General features: G+C 44.1%; 1 protein-coding gene and 1 pseudogene across 3 annotated transcripts in view; one reads left to right on the top strand and one right to left on the bottom strand.

The window, feature by feature from the left end:
- Positions 1-18,885, top strand: part of DYNC1I1 (dynein cytoplasmic 1 intermediate chain 1) — a 289,110-nt gene that overhangs the window by 7,409 nt on the left and 262,816 nt on the right. The window lies entirely within an intron of this gene.
- LOC106722402 lies at positions 6,701-11,685 on the bottom strand (annotated as a pseudogene).

The following is an 18,885-nucleotide window of genomic DNA, read 5'->3' as shown; positions in this document are numbered from 1 at the left end:
GGGCTCGCCGTGCCCACCTTGGGCTTCTCAATAGTCCCCCCCTTTCTCGGGGACTCGTTGGGCCCACGCTGGGCTCCTCTAAAGTGCGCTCCCTCTTTCTGGGGCTCGCCACGTCTATGCTAGGGCTTCCTAGCAGTGCCCCCTTCTGGGGCTCATCATGCCCCCTCTGGGGAGTCTCAAAGCTGCCCCACTCTGGGCCTGGGGTCTACATACCCCGCATGCAATCCGGGGTCTCTGTTCCCCACCCGCAACCTACTGGTTGCGCTAGTGCCCCCTTCTGGGGCTCATCGTGCCCCCTCTGGGGCATCTCAAAGCTGCCCCTCCCTGGGGCTGGGGTCTACATACCCCACAAACAATCCGGGGTCTCTGTTCCCCGCCCGCAACCCACTGGTTACGCTCAGGGCCCCCACACCTCTGGGGTCCCTATGAGGCCTCCTCCAACCCCTACAGCCTCACTCAAACCTCCGGTGTAATATTAAAGCCGAACATAAACTCGAGCCTCCTGGCTATAACTCAACCATAAAGCCTCCTGGCTAAACCATGGTGCCCAAACCTCTCAGAGCTGCCATCCTTCTCTCAGCTAGAGCAGTTCCTGCATCGCTCGCCTCCTAGCTCCTGCCCCTCTAGCTGCTGGCAGGGAACTGCCAGCCTGGCCTCAGCCCTGGGCTTTATAAGGGCTAGGCCCTGCCTCCTACAGGCAGCTGGCTCCCCTTAGTTGCTCCGGCAACCTGCAGCTGCGCTCGTTACCCTGGCAACCTTCAGATGGGCTCTTTAGGCTCTGCCAGGGCTCTCCCCCTGGCAGTTTCTCCTCTCTAGGAGCAGGCACTGAGGTACCCTGCGACAATATGGAATGGAGTATGTGTGTATATATACACACATACTCCATTCCATATAGATAGATATATCTCAGTCTTTTAAATTCTGCCTAACTCTCATTTATGTGCCTATTTTGATGATTTGTATCTGGTCAGTCCTGCTGCTGGAGAAGAAAATGAGAGATTCTTATAGATTTAGTGGCATGCATTCCTACAGAGTGCTATTAGTAACCTGTTGTGTCTGCCATCTGAAATCAGGACCCAGAGCCCCATCCTACTTAAATCTTTTTTTACTGACTTTATGGGCTTTCACTGAGGTCTTGTGTGATTACTGTGGTGTGCCCTACATATGTGCAATTGTATTATCTGATGAAAAATCAGTGTCCAGATGAATGTTGTGAGTCTCAGCAGTTGAAGTAAATGTACCTATCACTGCCTGTATGTCAGCTCCCCTGGTCTGGAGAAACTAGACTGCATTATCCCATTGTGCATCCTCTCTAAAGTCTTTATGGTTCATGGAGCATTACACATCTTCCTCCCTTTCTATCTGCCTCCTTCTTCCCTCCATCATTCTTTTTCTCTCCCTACTTCTCTTCCTATCTTTATTTCAATTTTTGCCTTCATTTTCTCTGTCACTCTCTCCACATTATCTTTTATAGTGTCAGAGATACCATGGGATTTTGGATTCCAACATAGCAGCAACTCTACATTTTCTGCTCCAGGCCTGGTTCATCCTGGATTTAATTTTCAACCCTCCCCAAGGACCAGCATTTGATGCTGATGCTTTAGATCTAGAAATAGGGAGTTTATGCTTGGCATAATTATTTTTCATTTGAAAATGAAATGTAAAATATATGTACATGAGCTGTGTATAATGGTTAAGCTTAATATTTTTAGATTGAATCTGATATAAAAACTAAGTAATCCTTCCAAACTATACTTTAAAATGCTGTCCAGTACTACTAAATACTAATCATTAATAGATCACAGACCACATGCAGGGAGAATATAACTCTCCCTAGCATTAGATGGATAAATCCTTCTAGGCTGTATCCATTAACTCAAACCATAGCTTTTAAAATGCACAGGCAGTAGTATTAAATCCATACTACTTGCTGTATTTCCTTGATTTCTACTTTGCCCATTAGGCCACCACTATTCGGTCAGAGCAGTTACTAGCTCAGTTGTTAATTTGGGCAAATGCATTTTGCATATAAGCGGAAACTAAATATTTAATTAATAAAATAGGGGTTATGTTGAAAAATGTGGATTTTTTTTTTGAAAGCACAGATTTCTCTCTACTTGAGATTCTAACCTTTTTGTGGTGGTATGCAGGACTGTGTTTCTGACTCTTTATTCATGGTAATGTATTAGGAAGATTTTTCTTTTTGCTTTTCACAACAATAAGAAAACATTGAGAGGATTATCTGTCTATAAATTCATGTGTCCTTTCCACAATACACATTAGCTTTTGCACAAATTATATAAAAGAACTATCATCCTCATTAGTCATGCTCTTCTAAGTTGTACAGCTGTGTGGTGTATTGTATGGGGGGGGGGTTTGGGTCAGTTTGTCTAGAGCTGCATATTTGGCTATGCTGCTTTATAACCAAGCTCTTAAGGATTCAGGATTGTAATTTGCTCTTAAATATATACAAGTAGTTATCTCTGAGTACTAACTGTTTGTTTAGGGAATTTCAATCCGCTTCACCACCCCCTGCATGTGAACACAAAAACAGCTGTGAACCAACCTAGGAAAAGGCAGTCTATGTTATATATACATTCTTTTGCTAGGATTATTAAAAATGAGTGTTTGTGAATGTTGTCTCTCTGTTTTTCACCATATCCAGAATAATATTAAAAATTGTGCTGATAGGGTAGAACAGGATTGTAATAAACACACTAAAAAGTGGTGCCAGTCTGTATTTGTGCTGAGGAAGTCTGTGGAAAGACTGCTATACTGTTTCCCACAATATTTCCTTTTCTTTAACCGTGACAAAACAGACGAGAGGCTACTTTATTACCATTATTAGGCCTTCATATACTTTGAAATATATGTAAATTCAACATTATTTTATATTTACCATTTTTGCCTGATAATTCTGAACGAAATCCATTTTGTTTTGTCTTGACAGTCTAAGCACAGAACTTGAAAAGAAACATCATTGTCTTTACTGTGAATGACCAAAAGTGAAAAAGATGAAACAGTACAGTCATTTAGCTAATGCACTTCATGAATTTTACAGTAATCTTTTCTTTATGCAGTTTATTATGGCTGCATTCTTTTTATTTTCTTGCTTAAAATATTTATATTATAAAAATACATTTGAAACTAGAGAGAGGAAGAAATATGAAAGCAGCTTTGCTGTCAAACAGTATGTGAACCACCAAAAGCAAAAGTAATATGTATGTATTCCAAATGTGAATGCTAATCTCACCGGTCCTACCCCAATCTCAGATTCCCTCAATGTTGCTTTGTCCTTTCTGTAGACCTGATTCTGATTTCATTCACACAAGTGCAGCACCATACCTAGACTCCTGGTGGCCCCGGATGAACATTTAGTATCGGTCCTCCCTTCACCAGAGATAATAATAATAGTAATCAAAAAATTACCATTTTTGGGCCCCTTTTCTGTCTGGGCCCCAGGGCAGCTGTTCAGTTCACCTTTGCCTGTGTCTAGCCCTGCACCAGTGCAAATCAAGTACTCCTTTAATGACATCAAGGGAATTGCACTGGTGCAAAATCTCTTCTGATATTACTGCTATGTAGAGCCTGATTTTGTTTTCAGGAAAGTGGTTTAAAAAAGCATGATCAACACAGGTGCATTAGGTTCTTTTTTCTTTTGAGAGGCATCTATGAAAACAATGTTCTCTTCTTTAGGAAATTGGACTGGAACTCAGGGATGCAATTTTTTGTCTTTATCACAGACTTTCCCTGTAACCCTGGACCAGGGCTGAAAAGGGGATTAGTGCTGTAGTGTCTAAGTCCCAAACTGTGATCCTCAAAATCCCTCTGCAATTTTCTAACTCAAAGACTGTTTAAAATCCACAAGTGCCTTATTTGGGTTGCTAAAGTTCTTTCTAGACATATCTAGAAGTACCTTCATCTTAGCATTTAAGTCCCATCAAAATCCACAAACCATGAAGTCTTCTGCCTCTTTCTCCTGAGGGCCTTGTCTCTCTTGATGGGCAGCCTCAGAGCAGACAGGGCTCTGTGGAAGATAGAGGCATTTGTGAGATTTTTCTCCTTAGTTCAATAATCTAGTGGTTGGAGGACTCACCTAGGAAGTGGAAAATCAACACACAATTCCTTTCTGTATCACCTTTGGTAAAAAGCCCACAGCCTGGTGGTTAGGGCATTCTGAGGTGGGCATGCTACCAGTCCCTCCAGTTTCACTGTGCAGTAAACTAAAAACTTAAAAGATTTTTGTGACCGGAGAGCATGGGAGGGCAAATGCACATCTTTGTAGCCTAGTGGCTAGGGCACCCAGTTCATAAAAGTTGGGTTCCATGTTCCCAGAAGTATTTTTCAAATTTCCACTAGATAATGATTAAATAAAATCCAAGGAAGGGCTACAACCTACATTTGCCTCTGCTTCTCAGCAGAGGGACCTAACCAATAGGTTAATACTTTATGATTACAGTCTTTCTCCTGCTTTTCCTGGCCCAACAAAAACATCTTAAATGCTTTTCCACACAAGGGAACAGGTTCAACACAACATCTTCAAGCTGTCCGTCTACCAAAGTTCCACAATAGCCTATAGCCCGATTGTTAGTACAGATGTATGCGAAGTGGTCTCTATAGGTCAAAGAGGCAACTGAATCCATGTCTTCCATATCTTAGTGAAACCATTAAGTCATTGCATAAAAGGTGGGCACCACCATTTCCTTTCCTCAGTGACTGTATTTTAAAACTAAGGAAAGACCCACCTCAGTTTCTGAGAGATAGCTTTGGGAGAAGGTTTCAGGCAGTGACTCCTAAGTTCCAGAGAGAGGCAGGATGTAAAGCCCACTCCTGCCCTCAAATTTCCTATTGTGCAGCTTAGATTGTAACCTGCTCAGTGTGCTGGGTTTTTTTTGGATCTCATTGAGTTGTCTTTTCTCCCCACGCATTGTATAATGTGGCTAAATCAGGGTTGTGGATTTTACAGTGAAGGGTCCGACACCTGATAGTGTAGTGCTGAGCATCACGGTGCCTAAATCTCTTTGTGATCTCCACCTTTCTCTACATCAGTCCCCTATCTGTAAAACTTGGATAATACTTCTTTTTCCTATATTTCCTTTTAAATTATATATTGCTCACGGCAGGAGTATCTCTTACTATGTGTTGGCAGAACATCTACTATACTATAATGTGGACTTGAACTCCAATGGGGCATTTTGATTCTACTAGATGTAATGCAAATGTACTTATGCAAATGTACTAATAATATCATTCTACGGGAGGTCAAATATATTATAAATATAATTTTGCCAGGGTAACTATAGACCTATTTGGTGGACCCAAAATGCGAAGTCTGGATTGGAACCTTTCAAAAGGCAGGTGGTATTTGAACTTAGGGTTCAGGTTCGGGTTCACCTCTATCTTTAAACTATTTGCATTTATTTATTTTTGTTGTGGTTAGCACCATAGTTTAGGAAATATTACAGTTTTATTTACTGTGTCCTTTCCCCCTTGTGAAGGACAGCATGGATGACTGGCTGAGGTATTTGTTTTCTCACTTACATTGCTTTGTGTTTGAAGAACAGGGCAAATTTCATACAATCTGAATAAAACCTCAGTGTTATAGCCTCTACTGCTTTGAAAATTCTGAGAACTTGTAACAAATAGAATAAGGACTTCTTCCAGCTAATGCTGGTTACTACTTTCTTTAGGCATCTTAATTTTTTTAAAATAAATTAAATATGCATATGGTATTTGTGTTCTACTTGTTCAGTTCTAGTGGCATATTGTAGAAAACAGCTGCAAAACATATTTTTCTTTTGAAATGGAATAATTTCTGGGGCAAGTTCAGCAATGAAAGTTATATGTCAACAGCGCACCTTTTTCTTTAGTAGCAGTATGTCAGGCTTTTGTCACACTTGGATTAGGATATGAATATGAAGTTTCTTTTAAGTTTTGGATATGAGAAGTTCAGTTAAATGGAATGTACCCATTTTCCAGGCTTTTGCTAACATCTGGCTTTCAAATAGTGTTTAAAAGGAAAACAATAAGTTGTGAGTTCAGCAACACCACTTTGGACACTGCTGTGTTGAACTAATAGTTATTTATTATTATAACTCTCTGGGATCATATCCAGAGTGGATCTTAACAATTGCCCTAGTAGATGTATGCAAATCTTATACCTGCTCTGCCTCTGACTTGACCCCGTCCAGTCCTGCGGAGGGAGAGGAAACAAGAATGCCTCTGACTCCTCATGGCAGAGAACAAGGAGTCCCCAGTGTTGTAAAACTGCCACAAGCAAACTGAACCCTGCAGTGCTGAGCATGAGGGTTTGACCTTAAAGGGACAGTACAAGGAAAACACAATAAGACACAACACCGCTCCCCCCTAGACAGAATAGTCATCCAACCATTTGAGAGAACTCTGCTTCCGCTGTTGTCTTCCCATAGAGCTGGACTCAGTGCAGGGTTGATGGCCCTGTCATCCTATCTGGAGACTCAACAGCGGCGCTTCCTTCTGATGGTGATGGCAAAGGGTTTCCATTGGTGGAAACAGGTAGGCACTTCCCCAATGAATCCATGTCTGTTGGCAGTGGATTGGTGCTTGGAGATTGCTCAGGTGTAGGGTTATCGGTAGGAGAACGCCCACACTGCTGGTCAACATGACGTCCAAACTTGTCTGTCGTCAGTCTGGACTGTATATGATACGGGTCCTGTGGCACTTACAATTTTAGATTGAACCCACTGTGAGCCTGTCCCGTAGTTCTGAGCAAACACAGTCTCCGTGGAACGAAAAGACGTAAGGTACCAGATGCCAATGCGGAGTCCAACTCCTTTTCTTTCTGAAACTGCATGTCTCTCACAAGGTCTGGGTTAACACCGTCAAGGCATGTCATGAGACAACGACCCATAAGAAGCTCTGATGGGCTGGACCCCATTGTAGGGCAAGGAATTACATGTTGAGCAAACATAAATCTGGCCAGTCTGGTAGGCCAGTCTCCTACAACAGTCCTTTTCAGTGCATCTTTTGTAGTCTGCAGGATTCGCTCAGCTTGTCCATTGGCCTGTGGCCTGCGAGGTGCAATGGTAACAGTTCGAATGAGGTTGTGGCTGGCAAAATCTTGGAACTCTGCTGAGGTGAATGCGCTGCCATTATCAGAAACAATAGTGTTGGGCGCCCCATGGGTTGTGAACAGCTGACGGAGAGCTGTTATAGTGGCAGTTGATGTAAGAGTTGAGACAGTAATCGCTTCAAGCCATTTTGAGTACTAGTCAACAACAATTTTTTCAACATCTTTAACAGTGATTTGGATGGGGGAGTGAAAAGCTCACTGGCCAAGTTTGTGGATGACAGCAAGTGTGGCCACACCAGAAAATAGGTTGCTGATACAGGCAGACCTGGACAGGCTAGAGAGTTGGGCAGACTGGAACCAGATGAAGTTTAACACTTCCAAGTGTAAGGTGCTCCATCTGGGGGCAAATAATCCTCAACATACATACAGGCTCGGAGGTGACAGCCTGACCTGCGCCACGGCTGAAAGGAACCTAGGAGTAATGATTGACCACTGCATGAACATGAGCCGTCAGTGTGATGCGGTGGCCAGCAGGGCAAACAACATGCTGGCATGCATCAACTGATGCATCTCATGTAAAACTAAGGAAGTGATACTCCCGTTATGCTTGGCACTGGTGAGACTGCAGTCGGAGTACTGCATCCAGTTCTGGGTGCCTTACTTCAATAAGGATGTGGAAAAACTTGAGAGAGTCCAGAGAAGAGCCACCCGTATGATCAGGAACTTGCAAGGCAAGCCATACGAGGAAACGCTGAGGGACCTGGGCCTCTTTAGCCTAAAGAAGAGAAGGTTGAGAGGGGACTTGATAGTGGCTTACTTCTATATCAGAGGAGTACATCAGGAGCTCGGTGAACAACTGTTCTCTAGGGCTCCCCCGGGAAGACCAGGGCCAATGGATATAAACTCCTGGAAGGCCGCATGAGACTCCTTCACAGTCAGGGTGTCCAGACTATGGAATAAACTCCTTCCAGAGGTGGTGCAGTCACCTACCCTGGAGGTTTTCAAGAGGAGACTGGATAGTTGTCTTCCTGCCTAGAGGCGGGGGGTGGACCCGATGATCTGCAGGGTCCCTTCCAGCCCCTAACAATCTATGAATCTATGAATTAAGATCCTCTTACCTTGAAAAGGGCCAGCAAATTCATGCAGATGCATGACCAGCATTCCTTTGTCATTTCCCAAGGGAATACTGGTGCCTTCGGTGGATTATGACCAGTTGCTTGCCAAATGCCGCACTCCCTCACAACCCTTTCTATGTCATACATAACTTTTAGCCAGCTCTTTCATCCTCACAATACCTGGGTGTGCTGTGTGCAGTGTTGTCAGTATGATTTGGTGTCCTGCTTCTGGAATTATGACACAGTTTCCCCACAAGAGGCAACCCTTGTGGGCAAACAGCTCATGTTGACGTGATGAAAATGGCTTGAATTCCTCAGCCAATTTTTCTGCAGGCCAGCCCCTCCACACCCAGTTGAGGACATGGGCAAATATAGGGTCTTTTGCAGTCTTCCTTGCTATCTGACCAGCCTGAAGAGGGGCTTCTGGCATGGATTCCAACATGAGGACTTCCACTGGTGGAGGAGTAGCACAATCAGGTATTTGTAGTGGTAGGCAGCTTAATGCATCAGCATTTTCAATCATTTTCCCAGGTTTGTACACGAGTGTATAGTCATATGCGTTTAGCATGATGCTCCAGCGTTGCATACGGGGAGACAAAATGGGAGGAGTTGGTTTGTCCATATTAAAAAGTCCAATAAGGAGTTTGTGGGCTGTTTGGATTTCAAATTTGTAGCCATAAACATAATTGTGAAATTTTTTAACTCCTGCAATGATTGCCAATGCTTCTTTATAAATCTGTGCATAGTTCCTCTTGGCTCAAGTGATTGTTCTTGAGTAAAATGCAACGGGTGTGTCCGTGCCATCAGGGAATGTGTGATTGAGGACAGCACCAACACCAAACAGTGAGGCATCACAAGTAATGGGCAGTGGTTTCTGCTTATAGTGAACAAGGACAGAGTCTGATGTCAGCAACTTCTTGATGCCCTGGAAGGCTTCATAGTGCTGGCAAGTCCACTTCCACTGAGCTCCTTTATCCAGTAAGCAATGAAGGGGCTCTGCTATGGTGGCTTTGTCTTTTAAGAAGATGTGATAGAATCACAGAAAATTAGGGTTAAAAGGGACCTCAGGAGGTCATCAAGTCCAACCCCCTGCTCAAAGCAGTACCATTGCCACCAAGATCATCCCAGCCAAGGCTTTGTCTAGCCAGGTCTTGAAAACCTTCAAGGACAGAGACTCCATGACCCCTCTGGGTAGCCTGTTTTAGTGTTTTACTACCCTCCTAGTGAAAAAGTTTCTCCTAATATCTAACCTAAACTTCCCTTGCTGCAACTTGAAATCATTGTTTCTTGTTCTGTTATCTGCCACCACTGAGAATAGTGTAGTGTTCTTTTTGGGAACAGTTGAAGGCTGTTATTAAATCTCCCCTCTGTCTTCTGTTCTCCAGACTAAATAAGCCCAGTTCCCTCAGCCTCTCCTCAGAAGTTATGTGCCCCAGCCCCCTAACCATTTTCAGTGCCCTCTGCCTGACTCTCTTCAATCTGTCCACATCTAATAAAAATTGAGAAGTCCTAAGAATGCTTGAAGATCCTGTCTGCATTTTGATATAGGGGCATCTTGTATTGCTTTTACCTTGTCTTCAACTAGGTGAATGCCAGAAGCATCAATTGGGTATCCAAGAAAGTTTATACTGGAAACTCCCAATTGACATTTCTCTCTTTTTACTCTGATACCTGCTTTATCGAATTTCTGTGAAATTGCTCTGAGTCTCTCAATGAGTTTCTCTCTAGACAGCTCTATGATCAACACATCATCAAAGTATGGAACAATCCTGGGAATTCCTGCTAGCATTTTCTCCATGAACCACTGGAAAATTCTGGTGCCACAGAAATTCCAAACTAGAGGCCCTTGACACGGAAAGCTCCCCGGTGTGTAATTATTGTTTGGGCCTCAGCAGCCTTGTCATCCACTATAAATTGCTGATAGGCTTGAGCGCGGTCAAGTTTGGCAAAAACCTTCCCTCCTGCAAGAACAGACAGTAACTGGTTAATGGCAGGCACTGGGTGCGGGTTCTGCTTAAGTGCTTTATTAATAGTCCACTTGTAATCCCCGCAGATGAGAGCACTGCCGGTAGGTTTTAACACAGGAACAACTGGTGTGGCCCAGCTTGTATGTACGATTAGCTTGAGGACCCCTTGCACAATAAGCCTATCTAATTCTGCATCAATTTTTGGCCGCAGTGCGAAAGGTACATTGTGAGCGTTCATGAAGATAGAGGCTATTGCAGGATTCATTTGGAACGTCACAAGTGGATCAGAGTAAATTCCTAATTCCTTGGAGAATACCTGGGGAAACTCCTGTGAAAGCCTTTCCAGACTTTCTCTGCAGGGACTGTATGCCTTGAATACCAATTCCCAGTGGTGAGAACCAATTTCTCCCCAGAAGACTTTGCGGGAACCCTTAGTGACAATGAGGGGTAGATGCTATCTAACAGAACCATACTGGACATCTACACTGCAGCTACCCAAAGTTTCCACTGTCTCTCCATTGTAGTCATGCAGGTGACACTCAGGTTTCAATAACTTGGGGAGAGGGTGCCGAAACAACTGGAAGGATGTGTTTTAATCTATGAGGGATACTCCCAAACCTGAGTCCACTTCCATTTTGCACTTCTTTCCATTTATTACTACAGTTGCAATCATCTTAGAACCTTGAGTTTCAACAACACCAACATTTTAAATCAAATATAATTTGTACGCCTCACAAAAGGGAGAACTGTAATCTGTGAGTGGTTTGGGAGTGAAAACATATGCCACAGTCTTTTTGTCTACCGGGCCTGGCCTTTGAGCAGCAAACCCTCTCTATGTGGCCTTTCTTCTTGCAGGCGTGACAGTCCGCATTCCTAAACCTGCACTCCCTTCATCTGTGTTGGCCGCCGCAACTCAGACATGTCTGTGGGTTAATTGGCTTACATGGTGCTGTTGGTGAGGGTATAATCCGCTGAATTTCCTGGTGATGATCTGATTCTTGATCTTTCTGGAGTAAGTGGACATTGCTGGAGAACGCCTGGAGAATTTCTCTCATGTTTTGGGATGCTGCTTCAGCTGCCAAGGCTTTTTCTTGTGCAGTAGCCAAGGTCAAATTTGGTTCAGAGAGCAGGCAACATTGGATTGCTTCATCTTGAACCCCACGGATGAGATGGTCGTGAAGCAGGCTATCCAGGAGATCCCCAAACTCACAACATTCAGCAAGGCGATGGAGCTCAGCCAGGTAATCTGCTATGCCTTCGTTGGCCTTTTGGTCCCAGGCCTGTTGGCCTTTTGGTTTCATTTAAAAAAATGAAATCTCTGCAGGGTAACAGATGGCCTTGGGCAATAATGTGCCTTTAGCAGGGCAGTTAGTTCAGCATAAGACTTAGTGTTTGGTAAGGCAGGTGTTGTGAGGGAATGAACAATGGCAAATGTTTTGGCACCACAGACTGTCAAGAGGATTGCACGCTTCTCTTCTGGGATTTCCACTTTGTTGGCTTCCAGGTAATAGCCTTTCTGCATAAGGGTCCCAAAAAGCCGGCTGGCTAACATCAAATTCTTCTGTGAGACCCAATGTGGCCATTTAAACTAACATCAGCCATAATAGAGAGAAAAGAAGAAGAAGAAGAAGAAAAAAACCCTTCCTTCTGATCACAAAACACAGCCTGGTCTCAGAATGTCATCCCACAATCTAGGGGTGTCTTTTCTTTTCAGCAAAGCATCTCATCCTTGTCGCCAGATGATACATTGTGAGTTCAGCAACAACACTCTGGACACTCCTGGGTTGAACTAACATTTATTATTATAACTCTCTGGGATTATATCCAGAGTGGACCTTAACAATTGCCCTACTAGATGTATGTAGAGCTTATACCTGCTCTGCCTCTGACTTGACCCTGTCCAGTCCTGTGGAGGAGAGGAACCAAGAATACCTCTGACTCCTCATGGCAGAGAACAAGGAGTCCCCAGTGTTGTAAAACTGCCACAAGCAAACTGAACCCTGCAGTGCTGAATATGAGGGTTTGGCCTTAAAGGGACAGTACAAGGAAAACACAATAAGACACAACAGAAAATAGGAAAAAAGAGAGAACCTGGTGGAACACAACAGGTTGAAAAAAAATGTCAACAAAACAGTTTTCTGTGGAAACATCAATTTGTTGGAACTGAAGCTTTTTGTAGGACTATACTAATTGTGATGAGGCAGGGTGGAATTCCTGGTCAAAAAGAGAAAATAAGAAACTAAAACAGCAAATGGCTCTTGGCTTTTTTACATGTGCTCCAAGGGTAGGGATGAGGCACTTTAATTAGAGCAGCTCTCAGAGAGTCGCTCTAATTAAAGCACCTACAGTATCTCATGTATCAGTGTCCCTGTGCTTCAAAATGGCCGTGGGGCACTTTAACTAAAGCTCCTTAGATGAGATTAGTTAAAGCGCCCCCACCACCATTTTGAAATACAGGGACACCGATACACAAAATGCTGAGGCTGGCTGGAGCGTGCTAGGTAGCACGCTCCAGCAGACTCGATTAATTGAGTGTGCTCCGATGCATTGTAATTACAGCGTGTTGGAGCAGCCTCCCTGCACATGTACAAGCACCTTTTGTCTTTAAAGTGCTCACTTTTGAGATGGGGACACAAGTTCCTGCTATGTCCCTAATTTACTTCCGGGACATAAACCTGACTCTCCCACCTGAGTCTCCCACATAAACCTGAATCTCCTCAAACCTGGAATATGCTTGCTATCTGCTGTCCTGTGGTAAATCTCTCCCAGTCTCTTTTGCTGGAACTGTTCTACTTCGTAAATTCACTAGGCTAAGAACTAATTCAGGTTCACCTCCTCCTCCCTCCTATTCAACTATTTATACAAAGTGAAACAGGGCCAACAAGAGAGATTTTCCCCTGCAAGACAGCCACCCCTTGCCTGATGGTAAGGCTCTTACCTGGGTATTTCATACCTGAGGTGAGGGCCCTAAACAAAAAACTATTGGCTATTTTAGAGTAGGACTTATTTTTTCCATGAAAAAGTTTGAAAGGTCTTGGTTTTTGTTCTGATGCAAAACAGGATTTAAGTTTCCACATACCTACTATAAAGAGAAATGGCAAATCCACATCAAATATCATGGAGATAAACTAATATGCAGAAAGTTAACACAAAATAGATAAGAATTCATACATTTATGCTCTAGTTCAGTGCTTCTCAACCTGTGGAACTGATGTTACTTTTGTGAGTCCACTCACATTCCCCATCTCTAGTATCCACCAAATTAGATTTTGCTGTTGGTCTCCATCACCAAAATTGCTCCAAATATTGTTGTGTCAGTTTTTTGAGATGCCTTAGTTGAATTGTCATAAAAGATAGTGTGGCATACCTTATGAGACCCATTAAGAAGTAGCTGAATATGGCATTGGAAAATGGGAAATTTCATAACTGCAGTGAGGTGCTCCCCAATCATAAGTACCAGTATTCTTTTTACCTTACATTAATGAAAGAAAACAGGTTGAGATGAAGAACTTGACAATCCATACATATACTTGTCCTATATTCCATACATGATCAAAGCAGGATATTTGCAGGCTCATCATTTTTTAGACATTACTGTCACAGGATTCAGTTCTTAAGCTCTAACTATACACAGCAGTACAGATGGGCCGGTTATTAAATAGGTGTAAATCAGTGTTGAGGTTCCTTTGAGGTTATTGAGATTTTAGAAGACATCTTTGCTAGTTTAGCTTTCTTTGAATTGATCAGCACCACCAATACCATGGAAATCAACACAAGCTGAGCACTTTCATCAGGAAACCCTGAGCAATGCTGAAACAGTAACTGAATTTTGTTATAGACCAGGTCAGAATATTGTGCATATCCCTCTGTGCCTCCATTGTATTGCCACCAAATACAAAACAGCCAGTTCACATCAACCTTAATGAACCTTTCATGGAACTGTGATTTATTATATGTGAAAAGGCTGTGATATATTTGAAAGGTCATGGAAGGACAGAATGAAGTGAAAGAGATACAGTACTGATATTCTGCCTACTACTGGAAGAACTGATAGTAACATTAGAGCTTTGCTGTATGCTACCTCCTAATTCTGCCTTAACAGAGGTTATCTAATTCAAGTGCCATTATATACGAAGAATGATCAAAACATGAAGTGGTATAAGATATAAAAAACTATATTTGAGCAACTGTGTGTATCTTTTATACCCTTTCAGCTGCAAAATAAATAAACAAGAGTTGCGGTAACCTGTTGCATAGCAACAATGAGGAAGCTCAGCACCAAAACTTTGGATGCTCTTATTTGCAAACCTTTCTATAACAAAGTGGTAGAAAATGCACTTGTCCATCTGCTTTTAATTCTAAAAAAGAAAAAAGAAAATGGAACAGTCTCTGAAATCCAAGCTTTGATAGCTGCTTTCTTATTTTCAGATAATTAATCAGGAGCTTGAGTGGATTTGCCAGTTTTGCCTAAAGGATAAATACCGAACAGTTAACCTCCATATATTCAGTTCCCCTGTACTTCCCCATACTCATCATAGAGGAAATACCTCAAATCCTGCAAAAACTAACTCTGTAACTGCAAATATGTAGGCAAGGCATGATCGTGACTATATTCAGATGTGCATTTTTAGAGCTACAAGTGTTGCAGCCCTTTGAATTGCTGCTAAAATATAGTGCTACCATATTCAGCTATTCAGAGACTCTCCTCTAGAGGTCTACAAAATCACTGCAAAAGCATGTTCTTCAGCCAGGAGCTGAAGCTCCTTTGAGGGGAGCTTATCAGTAAGCCCATCCTTGACAGTCATATCTCTCAGCAGAGGGAAGACCAAAGGGAAGGCACCTGTCACAGTGGCAGCACCACTGTGGCCAGCTGTGACAGTGATGACAGCATTGTTCCTCATTGTGGTGGTGGCACCTCAGCTCTCTGCTGGTGAGCCCAGTCCTACTCCTGCATTCACTGATAAATAGGTCAAGTTCAGTGGACTGTCGTAGAGCCCACTGCAGCCACTCTCCCACCCTGCCCCCTTTGAGCATGGGTGGGTGGGAGAATGGAGCAATGTGGAATGCTGGGCGTCTGCAAGATGCCTTGTATCTCTACATGTAATGATCCAGAGAAAATGTAGTGTTACCAGGAGCTCCTGTTTTACCCAGAAACATTTCTGTAGTGCTGTCACTATGTTTGTAGCACAACAGGCAGGGTGCATGTCTGAACACTCACTTTATGTAATGCTACTAGGGCATATGTAGTGCTACAAAAGGCTAAACATAGCCTCTGTAACAACTGACACACCTGATTTACTTTACACATATGAATAATTGCACTGAATCCAGTATAATTTTTGTTATGTGATCAAAATAGACAAATGTTCATATGTTTATCAGAAATCTACATTCAAGCAGACAATTAGTACCCCACTGCTTTGCCAGTTTATAGTGTGAGGCAGAGGAGGTGGCAACGTGTAGCAATTAAACCATTCCCAAATGTCACTGATTGGGACCTGATTCACAGTTGACGCACATCAGAGAATGCCCTAGTATTCCAGGTAAAACAGTTACCTTTTAGACATTTACTGTGCTGTGACTCACATCAGGGGGTGGGAGAGAGAACCCATCCACTGCCTCATGGTAGATGAGGGAGCATGGGGAATTTTTATTCCTATGCTTTGGGGCTACCAGGAGGTGGATCACTTGTGGCTGGGAGGATTTTAACAATTCTGCTTTCTTTTCTGTTCTAAATGTGAGTTCAGTAGCCTGCTGTTCAGTAGCCTGCTGTTGACAAAACTCTGTGGTGTGATTGCCTGATTTGTTGTACCCAGGAGGGGTACATAGTTGGACTCAGGAGTGTAACTTGGGGGGACAGTCAGGGAACAGTCCTGGGCACTGGAACTGTGGACCTATGGGGTTTCTTTTTCCTGGAAGCAGCTGCACAGTAGCCTAATAATACTACGCAGTAGCGTTTTAGCACTGTTTGTGCTATGGCACGCTACTGTGTAGTATTATTAGGCTACTGCACAGTTAGTGTCTCATGTAGATGCATTCTGTGGGTACTTCCATTCAGAAGCACTGCAGGAAGAATATTGCCCAGTCTTTCACTTCATATACAGTATCTCAGAGCATTGTAGGGATGGAAAGGACCTCGGTTCTATGCTTTTTTCATCATGAGCCCTTACCTCGCAGGACTGTGCCCTAACCACTAGCCTTGAAGCTATTCTGCATGACAGGGGATGCTCTTCACTCCCTGTCTTCAAGTGGTGCCACCATATGAAAAGAATTCAGGATTCATTGGGCCAATGAGCAGGACCATAATCCTTAGCCCAAGGGTTGGGGCACTCACCCAGATTTATATCCTAGAGCACTACCCAAGAAAAGGGGTGACCTGGGTTCCCATCTTTACTCCAGTGGCTGCTTATATATGTCATCCAATGACTTTTTAATATAAAATGCATAAACAGCTCTTGGAGCAGGGACAGGAATCCAGACCTATCTCTTCCATATTTGCTACAGGATAGCTTAGGTGCCTGGTCCCAGTCCCAATGCTGTCTTCAGTATTTGCATTGAGTTGATAAGAAATTACCCTAGAAGCTCCAGTAGGGATCCCTAGACCCTGAGAGTGTGTTCAGATGAGTGTGCACATGCATTTTCCTGGGGACAAAAGTGCCCATAGCACTTATCCCTGGGGAACAGCCCTGAATGTATGCTCTGGTGTGTATCAAATAGTCCCGGGTGGGGTAGGGGAGACTGGGTCCAGCACATGAGCTGGCTCCAGCAGCTTTCCCTGGAGTTCTGGGAGCCTCCTGGGGCTGCAGCAGTGGCCATCTGGGTGCACAGAGCTTGGCTGGCAGCTGGAGTGTGGCTCTGGCCAGCCAGGCTCCAGTTTCAGGCTATGCATGCTGCTGCCACAGGCGCTGCTCCGCTTTTTTTTTTAGATACTGGGATTTTCTGGTATCTAATTTTTGCTCTGCACTGCAAATATGCAGCATGGAGAACCTTTTCCTATGTGCTGCATGAATTTTGTGGTGCCTCAAAAGCTTTTGAGTTGCTGCAAAGTGCATGTGTGCATTCGGCTGGACATGCCCTGAGAACTTTAGCCTTTCATTCACTAGTGAAGTGTTCTGAGTAGAACCAGTGTGTTGTGTGTTGAGAATCACATTCTGAGATGCCTGACTTCCCCCAAGCATTGCACTGAGAGCTCAGGCACCTGAGAGCTGTGGATTCCACTCTAATAGCAAGTGCCTACAAGTTAGGCATTGTTGTGATTCTGAGTGGCTTAATGCCCAAGTCCTTTTGTAGACCTAGTATCTTTCCTTCCATTTGCTATTTTTAAAATGTGATTAGAGCTTACAGGGATGTTCTTTGGCTACCTGTATCTAAGACTATGATGCCCTCTGATACTAAATAGATGAAGGTTATGTAAGTACCTAGGACACAGACCCAATTCCGGCAACCAGAAAGCCAATTGTATATTCCCATGCACTATTGTGAATTAAGCAGTTCATAGACTCCTGCAGAAAGGAAAATTAAATACAATTTTTAAACAACCTTTCTGTAGAATTGCATTTGACACATGCAGTTGCCAATATATTGTAGCAGGCTTACCTTTTGGAGCTTGGGTTGAGTCCCAGGCTTGAGATTTTGCTGTTTTGATTGGTGGAGCCCATCGACCAATCAGGAGGCAGCAAGAGGAGTGAAGTCACGCCCCCTTCCTGAGGGGAGTGGGAGAGAAGCTCCCCCCAGACCTGACTGCAGACTGCAACACTGTCAGGTCAGGAAGACTTCTGGGCTGGAGCCCTGAAGAGTATAAAAGGTGCTGCGTGCCCAACATGAGGGAGAAGCGTCCAGGATGGAGACGAGAGAAGAGAGAAGAGCGGGGCTTAGAAGAGCTGAGGAGAGCTACTCAGTGGGGTGAAGCAGTAGCTCAAAAGTGCCCCTGAAGACTTGCATCAGCGGGGAAAGATGGACAGCTCCAGCAGCTAGGCTCTCGGTGCGCAGCACGACTCATGGCGCCCAGACCCTGGGAGCTGCGTGAGGCAGCTTGAGTCTGCAACCTCTGGCATGCGGCCAGAGACACGATGCACAGAACAGGATCTTTGGAGCACTTGGGTGGCTCAGGTCCCCAACCCCGATACGAGGCTGGGAGCTCGGTGCAGAAGGCACTGCACGGAGGGTCTGGGAGCAGACTGAGTCCAGTGCTGCACAAGGTGGCCCAGGCCTCCAACCCATAGCATAAAGTTGAGTCTAGGGAGCCAGACAGTGCTTGGCCTACTGAGCCAGCAGACAGGGCCGAGCCAGAGGCCCCAGAAACCCTGCATAGCAGAGCTCTGTTCCAGGGGTCAGCAACCCCCGAAGCCCACCACAGGTGAGAGAACAGCTTGGTGCAGAGGACAAAGGCCACCCTCCAGGCCGGGGAGCCGTGAGTTGCAGGGAAAAAGGATTCCCACAGGGGAGGGGGAGGCCCCCTTGCTTAGTTAAGGGCTCCTGAAAGTGGAGGTCTCACTGGGAGAGCCCCCCTGAAGTTACCAGCTTCTTTGAAGGGTTTGGGACAAGGCCCAAGGGCATTGGGGTTTCCCCTTGGGATTAAGTTTATCTTTAAGGTTCTTGCGCCATAAGTGGTGTGATGTCATGTCTTATATTTTGTGAACTCTCATGTTTGTAAATTAGTAGATGAGTAGAGTCATAGATTCATAGATTCTAGGGTCGGAAGGGACCTCAGTAGATCATCGAGTCCGACCCCCTGCATAGGCAGGGAAGAGTG

This window comes from Alligator sinensis, unplaced genomic scaffold (genome assembly GCF_000455745.1).
Source record: "Alligator sinensis unplaced genomic scaffold, ASM45574v1 scaffold196_3, whole genome shotgun sequence".
Lineage (NCBI taxonomy): Eukaryota > Metazoa > Chordata > Crocodylia > Alligatoridae > Alligator > Alligator sinensis.
Note: the sequence above shows the minus strand (reverse complement) of the source record. Positions and strands in the feature narration are given on the sequence as shown.